At 37.1% G+C, this 9806-nt stretch overlaps 1 protein-coding gene across 1 annotated transcript in view; it reads right to left on the reverse strand.

Moving 5' to 3' along the window:
* Positions 1–4177: 4177 nt before the first annotated feature.
* Positions 4178–9806, reverse strand: part of LNPK (lunapark, ER junction formation factor) — a 49881-nt gene continuing 44252 nt past the window's right edge. The window contains exon 14 of the transcript XR_005952574.1: positions 4178–5893. The gene's annotated coding sequence lies outside the window, so the exon portion shown is untranslated. The remainder of the gene's footprint in view (positions 5894–9806) is intronic.

Here is a 9806-nt window from a genome sequence, read left to right on the forward strand (position 1 = left end):
TCATTCACTGAAGGCAGAATCACTCAATTAAATTTTATTAGTCTGGTAAACCCCATCTTTTGTTCAGGTATTAAAATACCAGGTAATAGTCCAGCCTAGTATAAGCTCAGAGAGAAGAGTTTATTAAATCATTATTTTTTAAAGACTGAAAAAATAAAAGAAAAAGGCGGGGGACAGGGGTGGTTGATCACTATTAAACACATACATATTGAAAAAATACATGCATTTTATCTGTGGATGTGTCACAGAATTCAGCCTGAGATGGAATCCATTGACTGAGAATCCTTACAAAAACAAAACTAAAGCTGGTTTTAACCAACTCTTCAGAGGCAAACCAAGTCCAAAGCACAACAACAGTCATAAGACATTTATTACTCAAATACAGCTGAAAGGACACTTCCTCAACAAGGCATCTTCCGGAAGACGTACAGACACACCTTCCTTAGCAGTCCTGGGTAACCAGGCATTTGTAGAGCCATGACATCAGGTTTCTCAATCCTGTGCCCAAGGAATGTTTTTCCATCTCAGCTACTATGTCAGTGATGGAAATTAGAGTGGCAGCAGCATCCTTGAACGGAGGAGTGCATTTCTGAATGCCACAATATCTGGAGGAACTTCCCTTCAGCCTCGGTGCGGCAGCCTTTGGCAGAACCTGAGAAGAGCAACAGCCAGACAACACACACCAGACACACCCTGACCAGAGGCAGGAGCAGCACCTGTGGAAGGATCTTGCAAGCAGTAAGCCAAGTTTTCAGTACAGCAGTACTGGCTCAGGGGGAAATCTCAGAGCTTTAACCTGGATACACTATTCCAAATACATAGCTGGATGCTCCACTATGAATATGAACTTACAGCTACTTAACACTTCATAAATATGTGTTTAGCAGCTGAGCTTTTTGATATCCTGTATTTTTATCAAGCTGCCTTCTAAGCCCAAAAGCAAAGATAATGGAGAATCAGCATTAGTTGCTCCAAGGAAAAGCAAAAGAGAACAAGATATATTCTTGTGCATTTGGTATGCATATTTTTGGGAGTTATACAACTTTAGTTTTGCAAGGCAATTTTCTGACAAAAAATTTTCTTTCACTGACAAACAAATCTGATCTGAAAAATCTTACATCAGCAGGGTTGGTTTGCAGATGTTATTTGTGCCATTTATTTATCAAAAATAACTAGAAAATGTTTTTAAAACATCATTCCAGGCTGTACAAATAGGAATGTGACATGGGCTGTCTGTTTTACTTATACTGTTTTACTGCTTCGTATTCTGAGCAAACAGAGAGGCTATTTTCCCCAGGGGTTCAGGAGGGCATACTATTTCATTTCTTCAGAAAATTGTTTCTCTGGATTTCAATCTTTTTAGCTAGATATGACAAAATATAATATCAAGAACACTTATGCTTTTTATCAGCTCTATTTTCAAAGCATAAATAATAGATCAGTATATATTTAAGTCAGGTGACCAAGTCTTATTTCTGAAATCAAATAAGCATTTTGCAATTTTTAAATGATGCAGTATATTTTCACTACAGCATCATTATGCTTTTAAAATGCTTTCAAAAGACTAATTTATAAGCATGAAGTGAATTTGAAGATATTTCACTAGTGTTAATAATACCACATTCAGGTAGCATTCAATTTTCTGAATTCTTGGGTTAATGAGGCAAATAAATCAAAATTAAATTGGCCTAGGGGAAAAAAAAAATGAAACAAAAATGCATCTATTAGGTTATACAATCTGAGGCTCCTTCAGTACTGTTCACAATGGCAAGCAATATTCCAGCTCTCAGAATCATTACATTTACTCAGAATCAGAGATTAATCTCACAATCTGAGATTTAAAATCAAATAGATCAGACTTCATGACTAGACAAACATAATGCCTTATTATGATGTATCAGGAGTATTCACAAGATGTTGTGCACAGTCTTAGCCAAGTACTTTCCATTAAGTGTCCATAATTTCAGCTGCCTACCACTTCTTCAATAATTCAACTAATTCCTTCCAGGAGGATTTTACCATTGCAACCTGCTAGGTCTTTTCTTTTAAGATATGCCTTAAAAGAAAATACATTCTGCAACCAGACTATCATTCACCATTTTTTAAAAGCCCCAAAATCACATAGATCTAGGCAAATAGCTGAAACAAACAAAAATCCTAGCATTTCTGTAAAACAAATACTTCTAGTCATACTGCTATAGTATGAATTGTGGAAAAAATATTACCTTCACCCCTTTCTCTAAAATATGAGAGAAAGGAAATATTTTATAGATACTATAAAAAGGATCTACTGTTGGGGAATACCAGTGTTGTCAGCTCTTTTAAAAAAGTGGTTAATAATATACAATACAGAAATCTAAAGAAGCCAAAGTTGTTACCAGAAATAATAAATTCAGCACGAGCAAATAACAATCAACAAATAATGACACACAACGAGCAGTTGCCATTGTTATCCCCTTATTACTTCTAGTCAAGTAGCAAATGCACTTCCCTACCCAGAGTCACCCACCTGCACAAGGGCAGCCTTGCAGCCTGAGAAACTTTCTAAGAACATGGAGCCCCAGCTGAAAAACAAACTTCCCCACTGAGCTGTCATCACCTGCTGAGTCAGCAGCATAGACTCAAGACTTCCATATATACAGTATTTACTTTTTTTGTTACTTGAAAACACTGAAGAAAAGTAGGTTGGGTGGTTTTTTCCAAAGTAAGTTACTACTGGCTGTTAACATTTAAAATTTAATGACAGTAAAAAAAAAAAAAAAAAAAAAAAAAAAAAAAAAAAAAAAAACCACACCAACCAAAAACTATTTTTTTGCATATTTTAAAGGAATTAAGGGCCCAAATGTCCTTAAAGTGGCAGAGGGCAAAAGCAAGAAGAAACAAAGCAAAAACGCGTTTGCACATTGTCCTCAGGTAGCACCTTTCTTGTGGCTTTGCAAAACAATTTGTATGGTCAAGAGCTTGCTTAGAAGCAAGTTATATGGTGATCTAACAAATTTGTTTTGATTTTACTCCCCGGGGACAAACAACATCACAATAGCTTCTTGCTAGAATATAGTGAGCAAAAAATAGACACCTTTCCATTGCATTAGAAAAGCTTTCAGTTTTATCCATCTATAACAAGTGCACATGCACAGCAAGTGAGCAACCTCCACAGGCAGGAATTAAAAGACAAAGCCAGCCTAGCAAAAGCACCCCTCTGCTGATGGATGGTTTGGAAGGGAGTGCCTCCATTCAGCTCCTGTTCCACATCAGCCACTGGGCTCAGCTGCCTCCTGTGCCCCAGCATGGCTAAACGGTTCTGGGGACTAGGGGTTTGTTTACATTTTTGACAGCTTAAAGAACGCCATTACAAAAGGTGCTGATTTCAATATAGATCTCAATATAGAACAAAATAAGCACTTCCTCAGGCCCTGAATTGAAGCCCAGTGCCTAACTCTGCCACTCAGCTGCCACTCAGTGCTTGGCTGCTGAGGAGGCAGGTATTTTACATGAAGTTCTAATTCAAATTATCCCTTTGAGTTTAGGTTGTGACAGACAAAATTGACAGAGTCACCATCCAATGGTTACTCAATTGCTTGCTCAGAATGACACAGTAATTTTATTCTGATTCTTAGCTCACAGAACAGAAACCACAGCTGCTATCAGTCCTCTCAATGCCTTGTGCTCTTTGCCAAGGAGTACTGATTTGTGTTTCCGTAGCACTACCAGGTAGTGGTTGTGCACTATCATTATCCAAATAATTTATAACAAGAAGTGAGAAAGAACATCTGGAAATAAACCAAATGCGTCTTGATCTGCTCAGAAAAAGGATGAAACACTGCTGGGGCACCTAAAAAGAGCCCCTTAAATCAGGATGTGATGCACGTCTGAGATGCTCTGATGTTCTGAAAGGCACCTAAAAGCATGTAAACTTGCATTATTACCATGCACATAACCAACTCATGAGTATTATCATGGGAGCTACATGAACACAGTGACATGTCAACTGCCTTCAACTGCCTGCAGGATCAGGCTTGGGCCATAAATTAGAATATGAAATTTAGATTACATTAGAACACAACAGAAAATCTTTCAGAAAAAAAAAAAAGTATCGTAAAAGCCAATGGCACCAGACTCCTTTCTACAACTAAAACAATGTTAATTTAAAAGCCAAGATTCATTTGAAAACATTTACCTGTAAATCATCAAGTCCCCAGAGATTAATTTCTGCACTTATGCTATTTGCAAAAAATATTTAACTTAAAGGCATTCCTTTTTTCCTGAAATAATTGCATGCAAGATGAGAACTAAAACACAATCTGAAGTGTAGTAAAGGTAATTGCTGCACTTACTGCTCGTGTCATGTTGATGTATTACTACGTATCAAAGGTCACAGTTCTGTACTCATACATTATCAAATTTGAAAGAGCAATATTCGAATCCGACCAACCTTTAAACTGCCCGGAATCTGTGTGAAAATGGATGCAGGCTAACTTGGATTTAAAAGAAAAAAAAAATGAAGCCATGTTTCGGAAGCTGAGGGGTCAATCAAGCCAGACTGACAGGGTTACGTGTCACTTCTGTGCATCTAATACCCTCTTAGATTATCAATGAGGTGCAGTACACTGATCACAAGCTAAAGCAGCTGTGCTAATGAAAATGAAACAGTCTGAAAAAATTAGGTAATACAGGCCTGTGACACAGGGCAGTACCTTGTGGACAATAATGGAGGAATAAGGACATAAATCACCATTTAGATACAATAAAAGCTGCAATACCCACCCTGAAATGTCTATGGAATCGTGGGCCAAAGTCAGCACCTTCACACCTCCACAATTCGCTCTGAAGCTACCACATATTTTCAATCCTGAATTCCTGCCTCTCCTTCAGCACACACAAAATTTTGCAGCCCTGTGCCAGGCTGACCTCTGAGGTGGAGAGCTGGCTGCTCATGCCATGAGCCAGGAGTTCTCACAATTGGCTGCAGCACAGACAAATGGGTCTTATCAGAAACTACTCAACCTTGAACAACTTTCTTCTCCTACATATGCCAGTCCAACTGGGGGGCAGGGACTGCACTGAAGAGGCTGGGGCCCCTTCATCCTTGCTTGGTAACACATGGAGTCCTCAAAAACACCCAAATAACTACAAAACTCAAGTTGATTAAGTACAGCCAGCACAAAAGGAACTATTAAACAGAATTATCACCTTAAATCATCAATTAAGTGCAGGTAAACAAATAGCTTTTTCATAATCAGTTTTTTCCTCAAAACACTACATACACAGCAAAGAGAGTATACATTCAAATAACAAGCCACACAATTTAATTTCATATGCTTTAAAATTTGCTTCATTTGGTAATAATCAATTTCAAAAGGGGAACACAAGTCCAAATATTTTCGCAATTATAAGCAGAAAAGCTAAGACAGACATTTCAGGGAGTCTATTAGAGACTAAGAATTCACACTAATTAATGTTTTTGCCATTGATTTTAATGGAATTTCAACTGCAGGTGATGTATAGTCAAGGCTACATCTAGGATTAGAATGATTAAAGATAATATTTCTGATTAAAGATAATATTTATAGTACATAAACACATATACCCTTTACTAATGCAACAAGGCTATTACAACAACAGCATCTATAAATATTCAGGAACTCCTGTTTAAAAAAAAGCTCAATATACAAAAAAGGCAAGTACAAACATTCCTAAAGAAATATCTTTCACATTTCCTTTAAAACACCATTGAAAACAGTTTTCTTAAAATGAATTTTCTTGGTGGTTTTGTAAAATGTTTTTGAGTCAACTGAGCAGAACTCCTTGAAGTGATGCAAGGAATTAGAGGGCAGACCACTTGAGAAGAGCTGGAAGGTCTTTGTTGCTTGAGTTTTCTACAAATCCAGCTTCTCTATTTTCATTGCGGCAGCAAAATGGAGAGAGAAAGAGAGAAAGAATGATTATTTCAAGATAAGTTTACAAATTTAGAGATGACTTTGAATTCACAAATGTAACACCCAAAATTGTCAGTTCTCCAGTATCTGCACCCCTTGTTTTCTCCTATATCTGATTATCTTGGGATTTTGCTGCACGTATTCTTCTCTGGCAGTTGCAATCTCCCTTTTGTAAATTATTTTTTGTCACACAACAAAAGGAGAACACATTATTTCACAGTGGCAAAGGCTTATGAAGCCCTCCTGAAAAACATTAGTAATTGTTCACTGGAAATCCTAGCAGTACAATGCTAGGTACCTACAGTGGCAGTTCTGAAATAGGTTTATTCCCACAGTGACTACTGTGAGAAATAACCAGTATTACAAGACTTGGTCAGGACATCCCCTTCTACCCAAAAATTTAAGTCATGATCAAATTGATTTTATGCAACCTTGAAAGTTATATTATGATACACTGCTTTAGATTTTTCACTGTTGCAAAGTTAAATAATCTATTGAGAATCTTTCAAGTGTTTGCTTTAATCTCAAAACCCCATGGTTTGGGAACAAATTATTGTATAATCAATACATTTCATTTTAAAGCCCTTCTCACTATCCTGCCTATCATATACCTCTCTAGGTCTTATTCTTCATAGAATCACAGAATCGTTATTCTTTCAGAGAAAAGATTGAATGTGACCTGACAAGACCCCAGAGAGGCCCACAAATCAAAAGAAATGGTGAAGTCAAATTCCTTGAGACTCACAATCTTAAGGGACAACTCAATTTCTTATTTTTTTAAATGCTGGGGGGCAGCAGTTCCCATTCTTAAACACCACTGGAGCTTATCCTGTTTGTTGTGTAAACAAGCCTCTAGTAAAAACCCAAGGCTAAAATTCCCACCTACTCAGGATGCCATTCTTTTCCTACAAACACCAAGAATCCAAAGCAGGAAGTATGCTGAATTTCAGATTACCAGACAAGCTCAACTAGGAACATTTCTGATGGAAGTTTAGTTTGTCCTCTGACAGAAACATTGGTGCATGACTACACACCAGGACCTGGAGCCAAAAATCTTACAAGCCCACCAGCTGTAATTCCTTGCCTTCATCACCTTCCACAAACCTGAGACATATGAATTCCACCTAAAGACCACACCATGGAAGAGAGGAGCACTGCCAAAGACCAGTAATCATTTCACATACATTTTCCTGTCAGTGAATCAAACCTTTCTGACAACCACCAAAAATCTCTGTCACCCATATACTGTTATTAAATACATTCTTAAGCAATTATAAGAAATCACATGCCATCAATCAAACACGATACACTGGTCATGGAGCAATCTTTTATTGTCCTCTCATTTTAAATCTAATCCCTCTTGCAAGGCTGCTTGCCCAAATTATTAGGAACTTCCAAACTTACAGTCTTTACTCCTGGAAAACTTACTCTCCTCCTAATATTTATGCACTTCATGCATCTGCAGCCTTTTTTTTAGTTAGCCTGTATTAGGGATATGTTTTCTGTACAGTCTCCTTCAGAGGCTCACTACACCAGAAATCTCAACAGGGTTGCATTTTACCAATTCTAGAAGGGAACTGAAACATGAGATGCTGACATCTGAGGTATTAACTTTCAACCACATGACTGGACAGGAAAGAATCTCTTAATAAAGATTAGGGGGAAAAAAACAAACTAAACCAAAACCAGTCTGTAAGACATGGAAGGAAATGAAGGCCTAAAGATTTTGCTTGAGAACACTCAGGGAACTGGTAAAAGATTGTTTGCCAAAGACACAAAATGAATCTTCAAGGTTATTGTCTAGTGCAACATTCACAGACAGGACATCCCTTACCCCACTAACAGTTTTCCTCATAGTAGAATACCTAACAAAACCTCACTGCAGAAGCAGAATAAATAAGAAGAAGCAACTCATTTAAAACTTTCTTTACATCCAGTACTCTTGTACTGAATGTGTTTGGACTTCACAAAAATTAAAGACTTCTTAAGTTTTTAATAGCAGACTTAGCTATTGAACAATGAAAGTCTCCTCTAGCCTACTCACTCCTCCAACACCACAAAACCACAAGTGCACAAACATTGCTAAGTTCAGAACCATGAACCAACAAAGAAGTGTTTCTCCTAGCCTTTGAAGGTTAAAAAACTTTTTAAGTCTCTCATAATAGATAGACAGCTTTTTTCAACCAAGTTATTACCATATGCATATTCTGGAATTAACTAAAAAGCAAACAAAATTCTCCAGTAAGATTCCTTGTCAATTCCATCCTTATTATTTCTGACATAGGAATATGGTAATATCCTGAGTTAGGTACTGCCATGTGCTAACAGCCAAATCCTACTACATTTTCTGAAAAAAAAATATCTTCAAGCTCATCTTTTTTATCTCTTGATTAAGACTTCATTCTAAAATAAAAAAAAAAATATCCCTTCTCTCCCCCAGCTGTTTCACTCCATCGTTAAGTCCTTCCATTGGCTTCTACTCATGCAGCACATGGGGTTCAATCTCCTTGACTTCAATGCAACCACACTCACCCTTAGTTACTTGCATTTGATAATCTCTAGACCATTCCTAAACCATCAACTTTTGCATTACCTTCATTTTCCATTCCTTGGGAGCTTCTCTCTCCTGCATGGAGGCTAAACAGATTTCTTGAGAAATCACCATACCAAGATTACATTTAATGTTTTAATTCAAAATGTCCAAGGAAAATCAATTGTGTTCTCATTTAGAAGAAGTACTAGAATTTGAAATACTATTGCCTTTTTTAACTCGCTTCTAAAGTAAAATGTAAATCTGACTGGCTCATTTCAATTTATTCTGAACTAGAACACTGATTTGTCTTTTGTGACAGTTTTTACACAGCCAAGATAACTCCTCCCCAATTTATAAACTATAAGTGAATAAAGAACACTTCTACAGTTATTCACAATATTCCAGAGTCAATAAAAACACATCAACAAGCTTGCTAAGTATTACTTCATTACTCCACTTAAATTTGCTTTTCATCCTGGCCAGAAAGAAAGGGTGCTCCTATGACATTGCAGAAGCCTAGTCCTGTGAGAAATCTCAGTACTTCTGAAAAAATTGAGATTTGAGTACATGCCAAGAAGGCAGAAGACAACAAAACGTGGAATATATTTCTTTAATTTTTTCCCTCTACTTTCTTCCATTTCCTCATTGTTAAGAGTCAAACTGCAACTGGATTAAATATGACAATTGCTGTACTTTTTTTTTTTGTCTAAATACTCCTACTTCCAAGGTTTTTTTTTGGTGTTACAAAGACATGACTAAGTGTGGTTACTACTGTTCATTTACAGGTATTTTTGGATTCAATTCCTGTTGGACAGGTGCCTTTTACTGTTGCCACAGTTATAGTACCCAGAAGCCAAGGAGCAACTGCTGCAGAAACAGAATCCTCTTCCCATATTCATATCAGGACCGGGCACCCACACTTGGCAGGAGAAACATGTGAATGCTTACTGTAAAATGAGAAAAGCTCAGTCCATAACGGTCACATGTATCATCATGAGCCTGAATTCACCCACAGACTAACCCTGTGCCCTCATTCACTAGAGCTAGTCTAAAACCCTGAAAAATTAAGAAGTTAAAAGTAGATTTTTCCTCTACCAAAATTGTAGGACATCCTTTACATAATCTTCAAGGCTTCTGAAGCAGTTAATGAAAAGGACTGCTCACACACTTTTTTTAAGTATGAAAGTCTTTTAGGACAATTCTATCATGCACTTAAAACAGAGCTAAGTCCTCCTGTGCTCAAAGGTTGTAGGGTATTTTTAGTCGCAAAGCAGGTTTTCACATTCTAAAAATTATTTGTTTGCACATCAGGTTGACTGTCTCTACTTGGTATATTT

Source organism: Onychostruthus taczanowskii, unplaced genomic scaffold, assembly GCF_017590055.1.
Source record: "Onychostruthus taczanowskii isolate IOZ18803 unplaced genomic scaffold, ASM1759005v1 scaffold20, whole genome shotgun sequence".
Classification (NCBI taxonomy): Eukaryota; Metazoa; Chordata; class Aves; order Passeriformes; family Passeridae; genus Onychostruthus; species Onychostruthus taczanowskii.